The following is a 23609-nucleotide window of genomic DNA, read 5'->3' on the forward strand; positions in this document are numbered from 1 at the left end:
CAATACAGTAGAAAGTACCCCGAATGGGATCATTTTCACAATATAGCTTACAGTCAGACCTCTTGTTTTTGGCCAGACTGTTTGACACATAGAAATTGAATCTGATTTATTTTATTTATTTTTTTGCCGAGATGCAGCCCATATTAATTTCCAAAGTTGATTTCGAAGGAAGCTGCAGTGGAGCAGTTTTGCTTTCAAAGAAACAAATCTTAAGTGAATAATTTAGCAATATGCCCAGTAATCACTTAAGATGAATGACTTTTTGGACACTGAAAAATGCTGAGCCTTTAATGATTTTTGGGATATATTTGTGTTTGTTGTATGTGTGCTTGTCCTATCTTGCAATGTGTGGATGCTTGCATGCTTGCTACCCTGCCGATTCCAACAACCTCTGTTGAGTTGGGACATTGGGGATTTGCTGGTTTCTAACTGGATAAACAGCTTCATTTAAAAATCACAGCCCAGGCTTATAGTAACAGCCACTTCACTTTCATCCACTTATCAAGAAGCTCCACCAGGGGCACTACCACACGGTGCAACATCGCAAAATATTCAGACAGAACGTGACAATGAAACCAAAAGACAAACAACACAATACTGAACAGTTAAATCAATATGTAACTACAAAACTTAAACATTTTTCATATAGCAATAAACTCGCAGATTACCAGTTTCATATCACAAAATAAACCTGATTAGAGTGCATTACCTTAGTAGTTGACCTTGTCTGTATGGTAAGCACGCTCCTATAAGGTTTCCATTACCAGTTTCATAAACCAGCACTACAGGCTCATAAACCAGTAAGTCCACCTCAAAACCAGCACAGTTACGGTGCCCATTGAGAGGTTCTTGAGACGCAGGTAGGTAACATCCCCCGGGTTCACATTCAAAATGAATTCAAAATGGGACAGTATTTCAACCCTGATCAGCAGTCTGTCTGCACAATGAGGATCAGGAAAAGTGGCACAGGTGAGGTATTGTTTTCTGCAGTCCAAGTGAAACTTGAAACTAGCACACATCTAATGTTCCAGCATGAAATATTGCCGTCTTTCACTTGTGTCAGCCAAGTTTGAAAGACAGACATCTTTTCGTTCATTATCCAAACTCGCTGCAGTTTATATCAAGATTAGGCGTTTAAATTATTATTCCATCTTGGGGATGGGCGGTCTTCCTGGAAAGTTTTGATGAAAACTGAAGGAATCTGCATGGGTTTCTTATTTTTAAATTTCCACTGTGCACTATTAATAGTCACATCAAGATATTCAGGTCTAATCTGTTTATGAAAAGATTAGCATGTAATCCATGTATTACTGTTTACAGTATAGCTTTACTTGATTTCATCACTACTATTCATCACAGGTCAGTAACTCATTCAGTTACTAAAATAAAGTACTAGGAAGATTTTTTTTTTACATCTGTATTGTACAGATATTGTAAAATATCTATTAATTTTTAATTTCTTGTGAGGTCTTGACAGCTATAACAGGACTGTTTGTAATAAATAAACAGTATCAACATTTCAATTCAATTGTCTGGGATGACAATACTAAAATCTGCTAATGAAAGAATGGATGATGCCATTAATATTAACATGTATGTGTTTCAGTGCTTTCATAACACAATGCAAAAAGAGAGAATCAAAGGATGGCTTTAGAACAGAAAGAAATATATTTCCATTTTTATGTGGGTGGACTGGCTTTATATTTGTTGCATCTGATTCTCCCCGTTACAATACGAGTAAAAAATAATGTGACTAAAGGACATAATCAAAGACATTAGCTGTAATTATACAGAAATATGATGTCAAAAAATGTGTCACTGTTGTGCAGATGCCAATTGATGCTACTTGACATGTTTCCTCCACTGACACCATGCTGCCTGGGCTTGTCTGTATGCAAGAACTGTTGCTTTACAATAGCAAAGCAGAGGCTCTCCACTCCAGTATGTACCATTACCATAGCAACGGTAATGACCTGCAATTGTCACAAAATATTCTTGTACTGAAAGCTTGCAGGCGCACTGCAGAAGTCCCAGTAGCACTGCCATCTGGAAAAGACCTTGCCTCAGAGTACGTCACAAACAGCAATTTCTGACATGAGAAGGACAACCACAATCTGCATGAGCAACTGGTGTAAAAAACAAGGTTAGATTATCCATGCTCTTATTTTCACTGTAAAGCTGAATCTATCTTTCAGCACTTGTTGTACAATAAGGTTCAGTTTGAAAAACATTCCCTTCCATGTATTGCCTCCACTTCCTTAAGTTTTCTTAACTATAAAAAAAAAAAAAAGCTCCAACTGCAACAACATAAAGTATCTCACTCTGTGTTGATCTATTTGTATTAAGAATGCACCATTGCTCTCACTGCTGGTACTTCTCAGAGGAAATAGTTAACTCTGCTCACCTGTGCAACAGTTTCATGTGTCAACTGGAACAGCACTTTTTTCCACCAAAGTAAAAAGTGGCGTCCAGTAGGCAAAGAACAACACGGAAGAGGGGACTTCACAGACTTTTCCGATTGAAGAAAATTTAAAAAAAATGAAAATGGCATTGAAGCAAGTAAGGGTAGTAACATGGATTTGAAATATTATGAAGTATTATTTTGTCTTAACCTCTGTGCTCAATAAATCCATTTGCTCAATGGTTTGGGCAAGTGGTGAAGAGTAATAGACAGTGGTAGGGCCAGGGGTGAAGGAAAACGGACAGAGGTAGTGCCACGGGTGAAGGGTAACGGACAGTTGTAGGGCCAGGGGTGAAGGGTAACGGACAGTGGTAGGGCCAGGGGTGAAGGGTAATGGGCAGTGGTAGGACCAAAGTGCTGGAATACAGAGCCAAAACAACCAAAAATGTGTCACTGCCTAAATACTTTTGGAGTTCACTGCATATATAATATGACCCGTGGTCTTTGGCAACAAATAAAATAAATAAGTGCACAGCTTCTTAAGTGACCCTGAATAAACCCATGAACATGAAATCCTGCATGGTAAGAAAGCAAACAAATTAATTTGCTGAAAGGTGCATTCTGACAGAGGATAGTTTCTAATTAAGCTAGAAATGTAAAACAGCTGGCAGGGCTTTTAAACACGCATTTACATACGCAAAAGAGAGTTCTCAGAAGTACAGAACTGTAAAGGGTTTTAATCAGATTTTCACAGGCTTCTGAAGACAGATCGGCACTTTAGTCTCCACATGATCTCCATTACAGAAGCAGCTCTTGTCCTTGTGTTGTACATATTTGCAGTTTCACAGGTCAAGTGAGTGGCATCTAACTTTTAATTACAACCTGTAAATTCAGACCTGGTGTCACATGAATTGGCAGGTACGAAGTCAGTCCTTAAGTAAAGACAAGCACAGAGCACTTCATTTATAACCCACAGTTGCATGTTAAGACCCATGAATGAACTGGTCTCAGTAAATGTTGTGGGGGGACGATGAGTCTCGGTGATGTAACATAATAAGAGCTTGCATTCTAATTGCTCAGAGCCCTTTAGCTGACTTCAAGTGTCTGCTGTACAAAATGAAGTCTGGTCTTAGTTGTTATCTATGGTCACTGTACAGACACCAACCATGTAAACAAGCGATACCACTGCCAACCCTTCCACTTTCCCAACCCAGGCTGATTGTACAACAGGAGCCAAACAACCTGTCCCCCCAGTCATAAATCAATTTCTTTTCAACATTGGTCTTTGAAAAACAGTGTTGGGACAGTTAATACAGCATGCTCGGGACAGACACCTGTCAAAAACTTGGAGTTATATGTCTTTAAAATAAAAACAAATTATAAAAGAGTATAGCAAATGAATGTAAAACCCTACTGGCTTTTCATGTTTGAGTATTTTGGAACACAGCTTATAGCTGTTATTATTCACTTCTTTATCCCAGTAAGTAACAGTTGTTGTTTTTTTTTTGTTTGTCCCCTCCCCCCCTCCCTCCCTCTGAAATCTGAAATACCAATCCAATAACCACACATTCACAAATCCAGAAAACATAGATCTCAGGTGCAATCATTTAACAGAGAGCCACACTTTATTTCAAATAACCAAAAGTTGCAAATCCATTTAAGCAATCAACAATCTATTTCACCTTTCAGTGTACTTTTTGTAATGAGCTGTTTGATAGCTGTAGCATATAGCTCTGAATCATTCTCACCTTCTGAAGGGTACTTGTGCTGAACAATACAAGCAGAAACACTGATGAGTGCAGAATGCTCTGAACCAAATTAAAACCGCATTCAGCAATTAAGAGAGACGTCAACTGTCAACAAGAACCAGAAACAAATAATCACTTTCCAAAGCAGCAGTTGGCAGCTTAACAGACAAAAGGCAAACATGACTGTTTGACAAAATAACAGAACATGTTCTTGGACCAACAACGCGGTCTTGGCTGCCAACAGCTTTAACTGAATCTTGGGGAGTTTGCAGTAATAATCTGGCAAGTGATATTAACTTATGTCAACATGATTAAGGAAGCTCCTTGGGGGCAAGAGGGTTACCTCTTGCCAGTTGGTTGACTGATAACATCAGTAAGCAAGGAAGTGATTCTGCTGCATGTAATCCGAGTACCAGCACCAGCAATGCAGCTCCCAGCAGGTGACACGACACAGTGAAAAGAAGACCTTCTGCGGGACTGCAGGGAGTCTTGCACTGCTTCATTCGGGTGTCACTTGCACTTGTCTAAATTATGCACTTCTGCATGTTCTTTGGATAACAACTGTACATTCAAAATGAGAGCTATCAGTAGGATGACAAAGTTGCTGCCATGCCATAATATATATATATATATATATATATATATATATATATATATATATATATATATATATATATATATATAGTGAGCAGGGAGAGGGTTAATTTCCTCCCTGCTTAAAAAAAAAAAAAACACGTGCAGGTGCACATTTGTGTTTGTTTAATGGTTTAATTAATGATATTTGTGTTAATTACTAATAAAACAATTATCCCCTGCCTATCATTGTAAATTAAAGCCAGTTTGTACAGGGCAGCTGCTGTATGAAGAACCGAATGTGTGCCGTAATAGTTAAAGGTAGTGTGTAAAACCTTTGTGATATGTGCAAAACTGTGTATGTTTTGTTGTGTTAGCTGGTAAACAGCCTAGCTGTGTGTTATAGCTAGGTTCCTGTTGGTTCAGTTAGTGCTCCAGTGGGAGAAAGGTGTTTATTTTGTTTATTTTGTTTATTAAAAGTGTGCGCAAGCACCGAAACTTCCATTTCTGTGTCCTTGGTCTGTGATTGAAAGGGCCAACGAACCTTGGTGAGGTGCAATCTTATTACATATGGTGGCAGCATCTGTGGGCGCCCCTAAAGACATAGAAATGGACACGGATTTAAAATCATTGATCGAGCAGCTCAATAGGAGCAAGAGATGGAGACAGGAGAGGGGCTACCAGATCCGGAGCCAACAGAGTTGGAACTGCTGCTCCAAAAGTAGGAGCAGGCAAGAGAGGCACCGATGTCTGCAGCCCCAGAGGGAGAAGCCCCGCTGTCTCTGGCTCTAGGAGGAGAAGCACTGCTGGGAGAAGCCCCGCTGTCACCTGTACCAGAGCAAGAGGTACAGTCGACGGAGTGAGAGGTATCACCGGTGGCTACAGTGAAGGGGGAGGAGGTGAGGAGCCCACCACCACCTTGTCCCTTGTCCCTTGTCCCTTGCTCCTGGAGACCCTGCCGGTCTGCCTAGACCTCCCTGCACTAGACCTGGAACCCAGGAATCTGCACCATGGGCCACAGCTGTGCCCCTGGTTCCCTAGTCCGCTCTCCACGTGCACCCAGACGTCGCTAGGCTGCTGCCAGACGTCGCTTGTACTCCCCCTGGGTGACCTGACATGCAATGAAGAGTTTAACACAAAGTGGGGAAGTGGTGTTTATGTCATTAGCTAAGCAAATTAGCATCACAGTAAAGTATATTAAAATGACTGACTGAAAAATGACAGTATGAGGAATAACTATGTTCCCAAGATGCAAAAATGTAAATACAACATATAGACTGATGACTGTACAGAGAGACACCTCCAAATATCTTCACAATCTGACACTCCCAAGAAGTCATACTAAATAATGATAATATCAAGTTTCATCACAAATGGATAAGCGATTGTCCAGATACAGTGAACAATATCAAGTGTGAGGTATGTATGTATGTATTGCCTGCACTGTATCCACATGAGTGGGGATTTCCTTCACTGTGGGAAATAACCGTAAGTTATTAGCATTGGCGCTTAAAATGCAAAATCACCACAACGAATGAAAACATCAATACTAACACATTTTGCATTTGCACTTTTTATTTTATGATGAACTTAAAAGCAGCTGGACACTGGACTGGCTCTTGCAGGTGTTTAGGGACCCTCGTTCTTTCAAAGCAGCCTTCCGTTAGTGCGCTACTCACATTTAGTTCTGCCAGCCGATCACTCGCATCCGACATGCGAGTGTATCTCCTAGAGCAGCCTGGTTGAATTCAAAAGGTAGGAAATCATGAATACCCTGTTTACTGTAACCTTCTTCAAACAACGCATTGCACATCCTCGCTGCCTTATTGCAAACACACATGTTTCTATTGGTCTTTGAGCTGAAAGAATGACTTTCAGAACAGAGCAGTTTAAATCTTCAAAACAAGCAGATGTCCTAATTAGAGTCGCAATCACATATACCCGAATAAAGGAAGCATTTCTTTTTCTGCATCTACCATTGATCTCCCTCGCCTTTGAAACCAACAGCTACTTGCCTTTTTAATACAGAAACAACTCCCAGTGCCAATACACAATTCTTAGTTACTATTCAGTTATTCTCACATTTACTTTAAATCATAAAAAAATATATAAACAGGTTTGAATTATTTCAAATGTCTACCATCCAGAAATAACATGGCCACAAGAGAGTTCAAATGTAGCCACAATTTCAATAAAATGTAAAACCAATACTTGAAACCGATGGTCATTTGGTCTGGTCTATAAATGTGATGTGCTAAAAGTGGGGCTGTAAGTATTTGAGCATTATATATCAATTTTAATACATAATAATAACAATAATAATAATCTTTGCATCAGTTCTGATTCTCAATGTCTGAATCTAGCAATCCTTACTGCAACAGTGTAGATCAGTAAACACACCTGCCAGAAGAGGATTGACAAACACATTGCATCATCTACAATATCTCCTCCTTTCCCTCGGCAACCTTCCCTCAGAAACCCTTAATATACAAACAACCTGTCTTCCCATCACCCACCTGTCTGATAAAATGCTCTGTGAAATGCTGCTTCATTACATTCAGTCAATTATATACAACATTGTACTGCACTGTACAAAACAGTGGTACTGAGATCACAAGGACAGCAGCTTTGTAATCCCTGCATGCTTCCATCATATATATTAGACTCTGTGACACTGCATTCCATTAGGCACATTGGCAGCTGCACTTACAGTAACTACAAAAAAGAACTCCTCTGGGAGGTTATATAACAAATTGTAGAATTATGCTGCACACCTGTGTCCTACTTTCACTGTGCAGTAGTGAGCATTACATGTTAAAATGAACAGATATAATGAAAATACTCTCAAAAAGGAAAACAACTTGTAAATATGGTTGCAATGCTTATTAGAAATGCTAGGTCACGTCTCACCGCAGAAATTCCCCAACAAAGCTGAGGATATCAGTGGGTGCCCTCACCACGGTCAAGCCAATTATTTTTTTCATGCTCAGGAACTTGAAAGCGGTTGTTGGCTACATCACCAGCAGCCTCGCCAGTAGGGTCCACAGCAGTGCAATGAGGAGAAACAGTGCATGCTGTTGTTGTCCTATCTTTTGGAAGTGCCAGAGCCAGAAATGCTCCCTCTAGAATTCCCAGCAAAGACCAGAGACTCTGTGCTCCCCTGACTGTATGACTCACCCTGCACACCACGTGGCAGTGCTTTTACCAGGTAATCCTCTCGGGGACCCCCGCTTTGTATTTATTTACAGGTTCATTTGTATAAACAAACCTATGTGTGGCTCACAGCTGAGTACTAATCACTGCTTTTCCTATAACTGTGTTTTCAATAGAGACTTAACTCCTTCATGCGACAGAAGTTGACCGGAAGTACGTCATTGAAATATGTGCAATGAGCATTCGATACATATTCCTCTCCAACAGCTTCAAATAAATTAGCAGCCAGTGACATGCTTTGATAATAGAGCTGTATTTGACCTAGTATGATACCAGATTGAATTATTTACATGTTTGCTGTAAGAGGTGCTTCTTTCACAATTGCACATAGGAAATCTACATAGAGAATGGAAACGCACATCTGGTAAGATTAATGGAACACCTGAATTACCAAAAACCTCTTCAATGAAAGAAAGCCAGCTTAAAGACCCTATATCATAGTTTAACCACCGTAGGGTTGTATGTGCAGTTTTTCTTTCAATTCTAAACAATTTTACCTTGCTTAAAAAGTTTCCCCGCTCAAAACCAGACCAGTCTCAACAACGCACCTCTGGTTATGGTACACAAATTTAGAAAAATTACTTTTGAAGTATGCATTTTATGAAAACTTTGAAACGACATTTTCATGACATCTTAAAACACATAAAATCAGTCTTTAAACTGATAGGCCACTGAGTTCATTCAGCTGGTTCATCCCAGATGATATCAATTGCCAGCAAGAGTTTGTGATGCAATTGATGTCAATGGGAAGCGCATCTAGAGCATACTCTGCTACATGTGAAGCCAGGCAGACTGCAGCCTAGCAACCTGAGCAGCTGCTAACTGTAAAGGTTAGCTCAGATGAACTCTGGAGTGAGAATAATGAAGAGGTGCACCCACTGCCTTTTATCAGGGTGGACTGTGCTGCTACCTGACCGGATAGAATGAAGACACTAACTCTGGGACATAATCAATGCCACCGGGATTTGGATAGATCGGAGCTGCCCAAAGCAGTTCATAATTCTGGAAAAGTACTGGAAATTATTTCAGGTAATCCAGGAAGAGAAGAAACAGCATAGTAAGGTCCGGTACATCAAACAGGTAACGTTATAATTTATACAGATATGATACTGACTCCCTAAGCTGCACTCCACATGACCTCCTGTACTAAGGAAACGGTTATACATGATCCGGTTCTTACTGTAGATGCAAGAGGTGCTATGTACTATGCTGCTGATGTTCAAATTCTACATATCATTTTTTTTTGGGGGGGTGGGGGTGGGGGGGTATACTGTCATTAAAAATTAAATCAAATCTCAATGGAGCCAGACTCTGCAGTTTCAACCTATCTCATTAAAGATTAACTGTATTTGTTATGATCTCACAAGGCAGGGGAAGATAGTTTCCCTCTTTTTCCAGTGTATGTGTGCATTTTGGAAAATATTTACACGTAATACAAAAAAGTCCCGTTTTTTTTTTTTTTTTTTTTTTTTTTGTTTTTTTTTTTTTTTTTTTTTGGACAAATGTTTATAAAGCTAAGTATGGCATTTGAATTTACCTGCTTATATATCGTATTTGCTTTGAAAACATTATTGGTGTTACATCAAAACTTGTGTAAAGAAACAGCTGTAAGGCCATCTAAATCTGGCTTCCTTGAATTCTTCTCTGATATTAGTGATTAAATAAATAAATAAATAAAATTCTTGATTAATAGAAAACAAATATTCATCCATCGTGCATCAGACAATGAAATTAGATTTTTCATTAAAATGAGCTCATCTTAATCATGTGCATTGAGTCACCAGTTAACACCAACATAAGAGACCATTTGGAATGAAGAAACTGCTAACTGCAGCAAACAAACTTTGCTACAAACTCCCTTTAAAAGTCAACGATGATTCCAGTGATCTACACAACTGAGGGATATTTCTTGTATTTATAAGCTGGTTGCTTGGTAATACAGTTTACTCACACACTACCTGATGCCACCTCTCTTCCTGCAAATTTAAAAAAAAAACTGTACATCAGAGCATGCAGAAAAAAGTAGACTTAGTAAAAAAGTATTAAGGAATACCTCAAAATAATATAGTAGCTAATTTCCCCTTTTGAATCATATTATTTGTTACATAGATATGTTTACAACAGCGTGCACATATTATGAATTTATTTCTAACAGAACATGCTTTAAATGAGAATCACTGATGAACAAAAACAAACAGAAAAAAGAAAGAAATCAGAAAAACTCAGCCTTGTCAAGCAGATTACTTACCTCAAACTACTCATGCTGCACAGGGGCACCCCCAACGCATGAAACAGCTCAAATGCTGTTTAGATTACCGTCTGTTCTGGGATGCTGCCCATACAGCTCTAAAAAATAAAAGGAAAACATCAGTTTCTCACCGAGCAGACAGAAATCCTTGTCTTTCAAAGAGCAAAGAGCAGTCCTCTATATTTCTTTGACAGGGCAGCAGGAAAGCGAAGGAGGAAAGGTGTCGCTGAATCTGTCAAAGAAGACAGTTCGTTAAAAGAAGGCAAGATTAGAGACGGCATCAGACTCCAATTGCTTGGCATGAGCTGCATCCAGAATGAACGTGCAATGAAGCTGCGAGCCAGCAGCTCTGTTGAGGCTACCTCAGGACCCTCTCCCGGCACAGACTCACCAGAGCGTCACCACACAATGCTCCCCTGTGCTGGCTAATTGAGCCGCACAGCCTGGGAATAAAGAAGAGGATTCCTATTGGAACATAACAGAGACTGTGACTCATAAGTAGGCTGCTCACTGAAGAATAATTGAGTGCTACAAACACTTGGGAATGAACAGCTGGTTCGTTTTTTTTTTTTTTTTCATTTGTTGTTGTTCTCCTGATCTAAATGAATGTCCAGAAAACTTAACCCCTCAAGGTACACAAGGAATTGAGCAGCTATTCAAACATTTTCTTCTTAAAATACATTTCAGTGTTTTGACTCAAGTATCACAAGGAAACTGACCATTTGAAATGAGCAGATCCAACCTGTCAGTAATTTTTAAACCCTGTTTCATGCAGCTCATTGCAAAAACAACAAAGTTAGCAAAATTTATTTGTGAGACACATATGTCCCTTGTACCTTTAGGGTTAACACAAATGCATAGAGGTTTAGAAAAATAACTGCAGACCACAACTATAGTCTAGGAAAGATAACTGAACTCAACATGGAAGACCAGTAAACTGGTTATAGGTATGCCCAAATGTAAAAAAAAAATTAAATAAAAAATTAAATCATTATAGGTCAGTGTATGGTTACTAAGCACTGAATGCATTAGGGCTGGGTTTTTTTTTTTTTTTTTTTTTTTGCAGTGTTGTTTTGCTTACCAATAAAGCAATGTGGAGGGTCTCAGAATAGCAACTGCCTACTCACCAAAACCAGCTTTCTGGTTAAAATTCATCTAACAGCCCCTCCTCCATAAAAACTACACCGGTGGAGAAAAATGCAGAGATGAAGAGAAAAAACAAAGAGAAAGAGTAATAGAATTGTTCAGTAACACAGACTAGACTGTGCATTCTGTCGTGAATCATTTGCACAACAGCTGATGTGAATCGTGTACAAACAGCATCCTCACTCAATGATGATGTTATTTTCCTCGCGCTCTCGTCTCATGCAGTTATTCTAATTGGTACTCTTCTTCTTTTAAGCTAGGAATATCAATGCAATTAGAGTGCCTGGATGGCTTTTTACACAACCTGATAAAACAATCCAAACCTCAGCTAATTAGGCCTACCGTGTTTCTTGACACTTCAGTAGAAATTTATCTGCTTCGAAAGACATCAAGGAACCTTATTAATCTATTTTTGGTGTCTCCTATTTTCTTCGGTTGTCTTAATCCTGTTGCTAGTAAACTCTTGCAGGACCAAGCTTTTTCTGTGTTGTGTGGATTTATACTGTTGGCAACTGTACCAACTCCCCCAAACAGAGAGATAGTTGCTATTATTCTATCATATAATAAGTCATTATCCTCATTATCATAGTAATACCTTGATAACAACACACTGATCATTGAGCTATAAACTGGTACAGCAAATCATTCATGAGAACCAGGCATGAATGCCTATTTTATTGTCAATGCCAGTGCCATGGAAGAACCAGACATCTCAGGTTATAATTCTCCTGTTAACAGGGGTGAGAAAGTGAACTGTAGTGCATTCACATTTTCAGCTAAAACCACTGCCATAAAGGTCACAGAATGCCCAGGCCTGTTTGCCCCCTTCGCTTTCTGTATTGTGGCAGAGTAGGGGGAGGAAAGGTATAGTCCTTAAAGTTCAGGACTACATCTCCCAGAATGCCACGGGAGCGAGCCAGGATGAATTACACCTGGTTCTAATTTAATTTGAAACGTCTGTCTGTAATTAGACAGGCAGGTGTATAAAGCAGGTCAAAATGTTTGGTCTTGATCTGTGTTAAAGCTAAAGCCTAAGGGGAGACATGTGAGGAACCTTAAAGAAAGGAATGTGTTAAACATGGAAAGTCTTGGTTTTGGTGACTGGTAAAGGGCGTAGCCATCCAGTGTATAATTTTGAAACTTGTCAAAGTTAGTTAGTATTTCTTGATGGAGTTAGTATTTTGCTTGTTTATTTTGTTTTGTATAAAATATACAAGGACTGCCCTGTTTTGAAACCTATCTGTGGTCTGGAACACTTCTTTTACACTACAGTGTGAAAAGGTCCTGCAAGTGACAAAGAAAACCCCACTTTGTCTCAGTATGTACAACAATAATGTGAAGCTTCCCTAAACCATTTTTCAAAACATATACTTAAATTTAGTTAGTGTCTAGCAGGGGGCCATGATGCATATACACATGATTAGTTCTGCTATGTGACCAAGTGATGCTTTCTGTCAGGATATCTTAGTACTGCAAATTACCACACTACAGTAACACATCTCTATCCCCCAAATCTAGCATTACAGAGATCAGGGAAACTTGCCCAATTGTCCTCACATGTTTATGCAAAGCCACTAGAAGCCCAGACAGCTACACTTTAATACATTTGGCCCACAGCTCCAGACTCAATACTGTTAATTTCCCCAACAACAAAGCATAAGAAAGTATTGAAAAAAGGAGGTTTCTGTGATTTATCACAAAATTCTATGGTGACCAGTTTTTTTTTTTTTTTTTTTTTTTTTTTTTTTAATTACTAAAAAAAGGGGGCCCTTTCAGCATAATTTACTTAGCCATTAAATTAAATAGGTTATCTTTCACAGACACAAAACAAAGGCTCTCTTTTAGTTTGATACTGACCGTTTCACTGTTTCAGAACTGGCACCAAATCTCCCCCAGCAACCAAAACCTTCACAGGTGCCAAGCAACAGCAGACACTAGAAGCATAACCCCTATTCCCAAATAAACAGTGCAATAAACTTTTATGGGCCTTGGGGATTTATAGAGGCGAAGTGCACAGAAAACTTGCCCATGGTTACAACAAAACAGCCAGTGATGGGAAGTCTGAACTTCAGAGCCTCCCATTCTCCTGCCAGGGGAGAATTACTGCATTACCTTCTTTTAAAGGGTAACACTGAGAAGCAGACTTGTCAGTGGACTCCACTGAGACCAATGAATCCCAAACTGAACTTTCCATAAGCTGAAAAGTCTCCATGAACCTGAACCTCTTATCAACTTTACTCGGTAAGTAGGCTTCCCTGTAGAGCAGAGTCCCAGGAAAGTTGTAATTATTTCTTTATTTACAAATAAACTACTGTTAATATCACGTCATCACACTGAAATCTCTCGGTTGGAAAATAATAAATGATAGAAACAAGTTCCTGATAATTTCACTGCATTACTTGTCCCACTTACAGCTAATATCCGAGAATTCAAAAGTCTGACTTCATTAGAGATGTACATCTATGTCACCCTACAGAATTAACTTATTTTGCTTCATAAAGTCAAATTAAACCTGCTGGATAATGTTGCGTTAGCATATTAAATAACATACCGCTTTGTAGTATTCCACATACTTAACGAGAAACTGACAAATTTTAAAAAAGTGATATTTTGAAATCTTTTTTTTTTATTTTTTTTTTATATTTTAGAAATTTAGTCGTTGCCAATTATTTTTGTTATTTTCTCCCATTTTGAAGTGCCCAGTTATTATTTAGGCTCAGCTCACCGCTACCACCCCTGCGCTGACTCGGAAGCGGCGAAGATGAACAAATGCTGTCCTCCGAAACGTGTGCCATCAGACGACCACTTCTTTACACACTGCAGATTCACCATGCAGCCGCCCAGGAGCTACAGCGTGGGAGGACAACGCAGCTAACAGGCAAGCCTGTAGGCACCCAGCCAGACTACAGGGGTCGCTGCTGCATGGTGAAACGAGGACACCCTGGCCGACCTACACCCTCCCCAAGCCAGCGACACTCAGCCAATTGAGCACCACCTCCTGGAAACTCCCATCCAGGGTCGACTGTGGAATGGCCCAGACTCGAACCGGCGATGTCCAGGCTTGCGGTAGACTTTTGCGATATCATTTTATAGTTTCTTTTATGTTAAATAAAAGATCTAAAATGAAGTTCATATATCTTTTTTTTTTTAATCATAGTAATAAAATACTAACCACAGTTGTAGGTAGTAAAATGCTTATATTCCACTTAGCTTAGAAAGCAAAGCTTGACCCATAAAGAACCAAGCAAGTTTTTCTTTGGAAAAAAAAAATCAGAACACAAGCTGTAGTTAAGTAACGTGATACATTACAATTAGATTTAACTTTTGCAGTTAACAAAATTAGAGTAAGTTATCATAACAATATTGTTCAACAGAAAAAATAGCAGTTAAAAATGCTCCAGAAAATTACAAAGCAGCCTTGTACTCAAATGAGGACAATAGCACGTAATGGGTTATGATCTGACAGGCTTATTTGCACAGAGAGTCGGTAACCTTGTCTGTCCAAGCCTTGGTACTGCGTAACATTACATCAGCATGTTACTGCATGTACATGTTAAGAGATACATGTACACAGTAAACACATTGAAAACTAAACTGAAGCATGTAACATGTATAGATATTTTATGCAATGCAGAAGAATACTTTTTTTTTTTTTTTATGTGTGCGTGTCCCATTCTAAAAGCAGTGCTAAATTATAACATAGATTTTTCACATTTTATAGACAGTAGAACATTTTCTTACATGTGATCTGTTAAAAAGCCATGATTCACTATTTCTGAGTGTGCTTTGTTGACAGTTTATTAATTTAGTAACAGTAGTTCATGCTAATTGTTTTGTGTTGAGAAGTTAGTGTGCTCTTTGACAAACGTACACATTTATCAAGAGCAGAAGCAAACACGGTTTATTTCATCACAATGGAAATAAAATTGTAAATGTTTCATTGTTATCTAAACCAGAAATTAATTCTGAGGGTCTCTCACTTTGATTTTTAAACTTTTCAATAATGGTCTTGATATACTGTGCAGTTCTGTACTTTAATACTAAATGTGAAAATTGATGTAGCATTTGAAATGAATACAAAAGTCAAAACTGTAGCTGCTACATAGTCTTACAGTCTAAAACAAAATGAAAATATATAAAATATTATTTACTTAAAATATTTCAACCTTCATTTATTTAATGTATAAAGTCTGAAAACGGAGGAAAAAATCTCAGTTTAATACAACAGGTCAGGCCACGTTCATGTTAATTCTCCATAAGAAGATATAACTCATTAGGATTTCTCCCAGGTCTAAATTACCTAGCAACAGAAACCCCAGTGCACCACACCTTCCATTTCAACCTGCACACTTGCTACCTTGTAAGATTATACTGTGCTTAAAATATACCATCGGGAACTGTATGCAAACAAATAAAGGTTCAGATGTATAAAAGACCCAAACCAGGTTATAATATACTGTATAATTATAAAAATAAAAAAAAAGCTAAGAAGTGCAAATGTTTCATTTGTAATACCTACTAAATCATATACAAATAGATTAGCATGCATACACATACATATATGCATACAGCTACAGTTTGACCTATGTTTAGGAATATACAAGTTCATTGATGACGTGAGAAGCACATGACACACAGATTGTTCCAACCATGAAAGTGGTCTTAACACAAATTACCAGGAACAAGAATCCTCATCTCATTAACTAATGTTAGTCAGGGAACGACTAACTACATAACTACAGCAGTGACGTGCCAGACAACAGGTCAAGTGCAAAGACGTTACAAGGAGTTCATGTGGACATACAAATCGGCTGATTTAGACATGTTTTTAAAAGCAGAGATATAGATTATCCTGCAGCTTACAAAATCATTGGAGAATTGCTCAATAGAATACAGGATGAAAACCCATTACAGGGCTGTAGTCTACCTGTCAAACATGTTCCTAATATTGAATTCCTTTTATGTTTTATATCCTTTAATGTGTGTTCTATATTGCTTAATTGCTTATTAAGTATTCCAAGGCTGACTGTGGGGAAGCGAAGTGGGGAAGCCTATTGGTGTTTGCACTGAAGAGGGTTGTGCGCTGAAGCCTGTGCAGCATTGAAATGTTTTCTATTCTACATTGTGACTCAAATATGGCTGTACATGGGAACACAGCTGATGTACTCACAAGCTGCACCCAATCAGAAAGATGACAAGAACCCTCAAATTCCAAAGCAGTCAATAGAGGCTCATGACCTCATAACCTTGTATCCATTATCTTCAACTGTACTGCAGCAGAACTACAGTATAATGGTATGTAACAGTTCTGTTCTGAGGGGCAATGGTAGCACAAGGGCAACTAAAACTAAGCCTTTGGTGGTGTGGTACAACAGTGGTATCTATGACCCTGTTCACACTACTGGGCTGCCCCAGGGCCGACCCATATATAGGGCTTCAACCCCGTCCACATTGCGTTTTTAAAGAGCCTTTGCGAGTTCACTATGTGACTGAAAAGTGGCCTAAAATGTGGCAAACTGCTTGTTTGTTTTTTGTTTTTTTTAATGAAATAATTGTTTTGACCGTGCTTTAAGGGATAGTCAAGGCCTTTGATATTTCTTTATGCCCATCCCCTGATCTGTGCCTTTCAACAACTTTGTCCTGGAGTTCTTTTGAAAGCGCCTTGGTGCTCATGGTTGAGTCTTTGCTTTGAAATGCACTAGCCAGCAGAGGGAACCTACAGGAACTGTTGAATTTATCCTGAAATCATGTGAATCACTACAATTTAACACAGGTGGAGGCCACTTAACTTGACGTGTGATTTTGAAGGCGATTGGCTAAGCTAGGATTGCTATTACAAGGGGGGTGGACACTTATCCAATCAAGCTATTTCAGTTTTTATTTTTAATTAATTTTTTTACAAATTTCTAGAATATTTTTTTCACTTGGATGTTGTGGGGAAGGATGTATAGGTAAATGAAAAAAATATATATTTGAATGCATTTTAATTCCTGGCTATAAGGCAACAAAAGGTGAACATTTTGAAAGGGGGTGTAGACTTTCTATTGGCACTGTATGTGAAAGAAACAATCTGAACATTAGCCAGCTAGATTTTTTTTAATTTAATGTTTTTATAAATTAAAGTTATATGATGTAGAAATAATTACCATTTAATATTGATCCACTGCCATCTTACCTAGCACAGATTCAGCTTTCTATTTACATTTTGCATATGTGAGAGTATGGAATTATGGGTAATGTGATATGAAAAACCAGCCCTAAATCTGCTTTGCGTTCATACATATATAAAGGCCAGCCCTGGGCCACACTGAAACAGCGGCCTAAATCAGGGCCAGTCCTGGAACGTTCACATATGAAAAAAGGCAGCCCTGGGCTGCCTTAAATTGCAAGGGTGAACAGAGTCTATTTCAGTACAACAGCACCATTTTAGTACCAAATCAATTATGTTGCCACAGATAATGTTATGGCAGATTAATGGTTCTCCTAAGGTTTCTACTGGGATAACAATGATAACCGATTCTCAATGTGATTTTTTACAAAATGTAAAGGAAAATTTCTCCAAAAAGGTTGGGATAAAGTAATGAGATTGATCACATACATACTTATGTTACTTTATTTTGTCCAGTATGTCTGGAATAATTTCACTAAATTTTTGAATATCAGGTGTCTTGCTTTGTGACACATTGTTGGTATTGTAATCCCTTGAGAGCTGAGAGTGACTGGATTCAATATTCATCCTGCTTTATGATTGTTTTTCCTCAAACTGTTTTTGTCCTCCACTAACCTTTGCATGTCGATAGTAGTAGTCATTGAGAAACTAGATTAACAAGGAACATTAACGCTTCAAACTCTGTCACCATGGCAACCAGCTGGAAATGTAACCTGTTAATCATTTTAAGACTAGAAATGTCACAAGAAGGTATATTATTATATATATATTATATATTATATATATATATATAATATATAATAATAATATCTGATATTATATATATTCTATATATATATATATATTCTGTCTGCTTAACTTGAACCTACCTGCTGATTTATTTTCCATGGTAGGAGTCCGGCTCAAAGATTAAAATGTGTGTTTATTATTCCCCTTTATTTAAAGTACATTGGCAGTAAATGTGTGTAATTTTGTATTAGACAACATCAACAATACTTGAGTGAATTACAGAGGACAACTGTGAACCAAATACAAAGATCTCAAAGTGTGTGATCTGTAATATTGATGTAGCCAGAGATTAAAACAGTTTGACATTGAAATGGTTTATTTTTAACATATTATTAATTGGTCATTTAGCAGACACTTTTAACCAAAGCGACCTACAGAGACTCTAGGGGGTGAACTATGCCTCAACAACTGCTGCTGTAGATTCAATTACAATTAGGACCACAGTTTTACATCTCATCCGAAGGACAGAGCACAAGGAGGCTTGGTGACTTGCTCAGGGTCACACACAGCGAGCCAGTGGCTGAGCCAAGGTTTGAACCAGGAACCTCCTGGTAGCAACCCTTTTTCTTGAACCACCAAACCTACCAATTTTTTTTTTTCTTTGAAAAAATCAGAACACAAATCATATTTATTTAATCAGAGACATAAAAAATATAGACTTACCTTTTGTGGTTAACAAAATTAGAGTCATCATAACAACATAGTTAAATTGTAAATTAAAATAACAGGTAGATGCCAGTTAAAAAATGCTTAAAAAGTTATAAAGTGGCCTGTCCTCAAATTAGTACAATGGCATTTAATGGGTTAATGGGCATTACTTGCAATGAAAATTGACTAATGGAATCACAGGATACAGGTGTATGCCAAGTATCTATCATTCAGAAAGGTCAAAGTCGCTGACACATTAAAGCATACATTTTTATATAACCTTGCCAATATAAAGTCAGTCTCAAAGGCTCCCTGAGACATACCCAGCAATTGCTGCCACAAAAGGATACAGAATATGCTGCCAATATCTCCAAAAGGTGACATGACCACAACATGGTTGCTATCTTTGGCCACAGTTTAGAGTGAAGGGTGCAATTACAGTTTCTAGGACAGATCTGAAACGTTTTGAGAAAAGAGCAGCATCAGCAATGGATTTACAATAACATTTCAGCTCCCCTCACAGGAATGTTTAAATAATATTCAGCTGCAACAACAAAAGTTGCAAGCATGCTCTTTTTTCAGTCTTTTGATAATAGATCCCAACCGTCTGTTGTTATTTAATTACCAACAAAAAACAATGGCGAGCTGGGAGCATGCCTTCTTCAATAGCTGAAAGGAAACATCCAGCCTCTGCAATTTATTAAATTGAGTCAAAAGAAACAAGCCTCCATCAGTTTTGTATGAACAAAATCACAGTATTTCCAGTGGAATAATTTAAGGGGAATATTATCCCTGATCTCTGTGGCACAGTCTGCCATATTTCCATGTTGGGTCAATGGAACTTGATCTAAAGAATCATTGAATTCAGTTGTGTACCGAGTACAAAGCCAATATCTCAAAAAAGTTAGGTCTTTCTCATCCAGAAGTCAGAAAAAAAGGGATGGACATTCTTTAGCATTTTTTTTTTATCAGAATCCCAAGATATAAATATTCCTCCAAAAATGCCGAGTCCCTCGTCTACGTTGCTCAGCTGTATTTCCTAATTTCATCTTGCCATCTTTCTGGAGGTCTTCTTCTTGGTCGCTTTATATCTCTTGGGATCCAGTCTAGTATCTCCTTGGTCCAGCGATGGTCTTTTCATCTTGCTACATGTCTGGCCCACTGCCATTTCAGTTTTTTCGCTCTTATAGTAACATTGCATGCTTATGTTTGCGCTCTTATCCATTCCTTCCTTTTCCTGTCTCTTCTTGTGGTTGTATTTTTTTAGTCATTTTTGCATTGGGCGGTCCAGGTTTCATACCAGTAAGTTAGCACTGGCAACACACATAGGATTCATCTACTATGAAAAAGCATTTGCCTCTGTTTACACAAGATCTGTAATAAGCTCTTTGAAAAAACAAGGAATTGAGAAAACATAGAGACTTGATCAGTACCATATACAATAAAGCAACATCCACAGCAAAATCAAGGTTGAAAAAGGAGTTTGTCAAGGAGATACAATTTCCCCAAAGCTCTTCACAACCACTCTAGAAGACATTTTCAAAAGACTGGATTGGGAAAATAAAGGGCTGAAGATCAATGGAGCCTACTTTACAACGTGCCCAAAAGAATTACAAAGAAGAATACAAGAACTACATGAGGCTAGCATCAAAGCAGGTTTGAAAATGAACCTGAAGAAGACTCAACTCATGTTCAATAAATATACCACTCCACAGGCAACTGAAGTCAATGGGATCAAGCTTGAAGAAGTCAATAACTATGTATACTTAGGACAGTTAATTTCAGCAATGAATAACCAAATGTGCAAAATCAACAGAACAACAAAAATTGGCTGGAGTGCCTTTGGAAGATTAAGCATGGTCCAAGACTTTCTCTTTGATGTAATTCGAGTCTCTCCCTTCGACCATGGTTACGCCAGTGCGGGTCACAGTTATTTACATTATATATATATATATATATATATATATATATATATATATATATATATATATATATATATATACACACACACACACACACACACACACATACATACACACATACACACTGCTGTGCAAAAGTCGCTCGCATCACTTGATTTTCAAGGTGTGGTATCCGAAGCATAATCAACAAGTACAGAGAAACATCATCGTAATTGACAAACCCAGAACTGGAAGACCCAAAAAGCTATCTAACAAGGATGAGCAATACTCAAAGATAATATCCTTAAGGAATAGAAAGAAGACAAGCGTTGAACTGACAACAGAACTGGCAGAAGGCACAGGTATCGTTGTCCATCAAATCAACAGTACGAAGGTCACTCTTTAAATCAGGACTTAACTGATGTATTGTAGTAAGAATACCTCATGTTATGAAAGGAGAACAAGACTAAAAGGCTACATTATACACAAGAACACAGAAATTGGACTATGGAACAACAGTCAAAGGTGCTTTGGACTGTTGATGGGTGGACAACTACACCTGTGCCTTCGGCCACTTCTGTTGTCAATTCAACACTTGTTTTTTTTTTCTATTCCTTAAGGATATTAACTTCAAATACTGATCATCCTTGTTAGACAGCTTTTTGGGTCTTCCAGTCCTGGGTTTGTCAATTATAGATGATGAGTCTCTGTACTAGTTGATTATGCTTTGGATACCACAGCTTGAAAATCAAATGATGCAAGCTATTTAACTCAATGTTTTTTCTTCTTTATGCAAGTCAAAGTTGATATAATAGTAGAAAACACTAGTGGAGGCTTTGAGTAAATTGTTGATGCTCATAACGCATCAGAGTAGAAAAATGCAACATGTCTAAGACTTTTGCACAGCAGTGTGTATGTATGTATTTATGTATATAATGACCAGGCGCTTACGTTTTTACATGTGCATGAGATTGACAGCTCTATTTTGGGAATATTACTAGCATACGTGTTTAGCTAAACTTGAAATTTGTATAGCTGGCAGCCCCAAGGATTCCTGCAAGCACAGGTAACAATGTACACTTTCCTGTAAGCACAGGTAACAGGGCACACTTTCCTGCAAGCACAGGTAACAGGGTACACTTGAGAGTTCTATTCATATGCATGTCTTAAAAAGCAAACTAGAAGCATGATGTTCTCCCCAAAACACAAAGAGATGGTGGTGCTATGCAAATTAAGTCGTAAGCATTAACGTCCTTCTTGCTCGAATGGATCTATTAAAAACGGATACACTTCAGAGGGGAAAAACACCAAGAACCCTTAGCCAATATATTTGTCGTTATGATTACCTCTGTTTTTAATGCAAATAAACTTATGTATGGAACTAACGTTTAAAACACAAATAAATAAAAACAATAAAACTCATCCCTTACCTTTTTGTATTTGAATGCATGTGAAATTAAATTTGGTGACGTCGATTTAAATCAATTGCTCTAGAAACACAATCCAACAAACACTTCCCCGCTTGATCATTTTGTCCATTTGATTACATGTACCCATATAGTCGCAGCAAATTCTTCTGCTGTTCAACGTAACCAAACCTGCTGTCATCCTCGCTCATCAATGGCAACGAAGCTGACTAATCACGCGGCGAACGGGGATGGACTTCTGCTTACATTTAGCCAACGAGATCGAAGAATTAGACTGGCAGCTGGTTTGGGATGTAGACGGATTAAAGGGAGAAAAAAACGGTTTCTATATCAGTCTAAGTAAAAGTGGATGAGTTTGCTGCGCATCAGAAATAATAATGAGGGAGCTACAAATCAATATTATATTACATAATATTCTTCGTTTGTAAATATTGACTTTTGCTTTTTGCCTAGTATTAGCTAATATTAATATTAGTGTATTAGCTGTGCATGTAATTGAGCCGGTCTTAGTATGTTTTTATTTAAATTAAACTGACGCAGCATAACGAGATAATGACCTTATTACCAGAGTTTGATCCATACTCTGTTTTTCACTTGTGTTCCGCTGTGTTGTGGGAGCTTTCCAAGGTACCTACATGGGCGCTTCTACACGCTAAATACACCGTTAAACATTTGCAGCACTCTGTCATAATGTAAAACGGCCGATTGTTGCACTATGATGCATATTTTAAAATTACATTTTTAATTTTTTTTAAATAAGTGTGACGATTTTATAAAGGGGTGTCAAGTTCCGTACGTTTAACAGTGTTATGTCTTTCTGAAATTGGATCGCTGTTCTGAAATTGGATCGGTATCGGTCAATTCATTCTTTTGAATCAAAGTGCAAGCCTGATCTTGTGTTGTAAAACTGAATACGCTGATGAAACAAGTAAAATGAGGAATCTGCAAATGTAATCCAATTATTTTCTTTCCAGCACAAACTATTGTTTGCTCATACAGGAACGTTGTTTGTCTAGATTCTAAGCCGGGGATCGTCAAACCTTTTATGCTATTGAGTGTTTGTGCTAAAATACGTAACTGTTGGAAAGCATTTCATCAAGGTTCAATTTGTGTACATGCCGTTTCCTTACATTAATAATGTTTTAACGTACTTCTTTCACAGCAAAGTCTTTATAGTTTTAATGACACTACTATTTTTTACAATTATTTTTACAACAATGAAGTACATTACCAGCAACAAGACCTGTTCTGCGTTGCCCTTGGCATAAGTTACAGGCGTGTAGTTACCGCACCCCCCGCACCCTTGTGAACAAGTCATTTGTGTGCGACTTAATGAAAAAACACCA

General features: G+C 38.1%; 1 protein-coding gene across 2 annotated transcripts in view; it reads right to left on the bottom strand.

Moving 5' to 3' along the window:
- The window catches only part of LOC121300401 (serine/threonine-protein kinase NIM1-like), a 31143-nt gene extending 8732 nt beyond the window's left edge, over positions 1–22411 (bottom strand). Inside the window, exons 1-2 of one of the 2 annotated variants that reach the window (XM_041228994.1) lie at positions 22267–22411; positions 10184–10281 (exon numbers count right to left, since the gene is read on the bottom strand). The gene's annotated coding sequence lies outside the window, so the exon portion shown is untranslated. Of the gene's footprint in view, positions 1–10183; positions 10602–22266 lie in introns of those variants that run through there. The other variant, XM_041228995.1, reaches the window with a different exon arrangement.
- Between the last annotated feature and the right edge of the window lie 1198 nt (positions 22412–23609).

The sequence above is a fragment of the Polyodon spathula genome, chromosome 2, assembly GCF_017654505.1.
Source record: "Polyodon spathula isolate WHYD16114869_AA chromosome 2, ASM1765450v1, whole genome shotgun sequence".
Lineage (NCBI taxonomy): Eukaryota > Metazoa > Chordata > Actinopteri > Acipenseriformes > Polyodontidae > Polyodon > Polyodon spathula.